Here is a 1,204-nt window from a genome sequence, read left to right as displayed (position 1 = left end):
ATACAATATTTGTATCAATTATCAGTTGATTACAGCTCAACTTTAAATGACAGAATAAATTTACAACTCATATATAAAAGACATATCACTGCTGTAGTAGGTATTTTCAACAGCAAAATATATAAGCATGTGTGCGTTACTGAATTTAAAACAATATAATGACACCTTCCTGATATATGGAGCCACCGCGAGCTTTTCAAATTATTGATAATATATCTTGTAAAATCACTAAAAATAATATGAATAAAATCAATAATATGATTACAAAGACTGCCATGAAAGCGATCAGAATGAAAAATATTTAATCCAGCTCCAATTCTATATCAAGCCAACCCGCACTGGACCCGAGTACCACGCTGGTGGAATAATATACAAATCTTTTCTTCCTTTTTTTTGTTTCGATCCAATCGAAAACTGAAAACAGTAAAATTATTTTTTAAAGTATTTTTTTTTAATCTTATACAAAAATTAGAAGATATTACAATATCCGGTATGGTCTAGTGGCTAGGATACCTGGCTCTCACCCAGGAGGCTCGGGTTCGATTCCCGGTACCGGAAATTCACTTTTACTAATATGGACTACGTTTTCCATTAAATATCACATCTAGTTTTAAATTTTGTCAGCAAAAGCACATATGAGTAAACTTATATTTGGAAAGGAAAAGTTTTGCGACAATCCATATAAAAACCAATAATAAAGCACCAATATAACGAAAACCAGAGCTTCCATATAATAAGTAGGCGAAATTAACCACAAACCTACAATCAGTAAAGATTGCCATTTAGCTCATATAATAATAATTATTATTTAGTTACACGAAAGTACAATAAAATTCAAGAGCAAAATTGTGCGACGGTTTTATATGTAATCTTTTAGTGGCAAATTTTTGATGAGTACCTAATTTTTTCACTTGATGGCAAGGCTTTTTGCAAGTCCATCTACTTACTCACGTAATCATCACACTGATATACTGACAAATAACAATACTTTATTTCGTTTTCCGGTTTGGTGGGTGAGTGAGCCAATTAAGGGACTAGGGACATAACATCTTAGTTCTCAAGTTGGTGGCACACTGACAATGTAATGTTAAAATTTTATACAGTACCAACTATAGGCATTGGTGACACTCATTTGTCTGCGTAACTGAGAAAAAGAACTGCCGTCGCCAAGGTATTTGCTGCTGTTAAGCTATAGAACAAAATC

At 32.7% G+C, this 1,204-nt stretch overlaps 1 non-coding gene across 1 annotated transcript; it reads left to right on the top strand.

The window, feature by feature from the left end:
• The first annotated feature begins 486 nt into the window (after positions 1-486).
• Trnae-cuc (transfer RNA glutamic acid (anticodon CUC)) lies at positions 487-558 on the top strand. Its single transcript has one exon. It is a non-coding gene; the product is annotated as a tRNA-Glu (tRNA).
• The last annotated feature ends 646 nt before the right edge of the window (positions 559-1,204 follow it).

Source organism: Vanessa tameamea, chromosome 23 (genome assembly GCF_037043105.1).
Source record: "Vanessa tameamea isolate UH-Manoa-2023 chromosome 23, ilVanTame1 primary haplotype, whole genome shotgun sequence".
Classification (NCBI taxonomy): domain Eukaryota; kingdom Metazoa; phylum Arthropoda; class Insecta; order Lepidoptera; family Nymphalidae; genus Vanessa; species Vanessa tameamea.
This window is presented reverse-complemented; position numbering and strand designations above follow the sequence as displayed.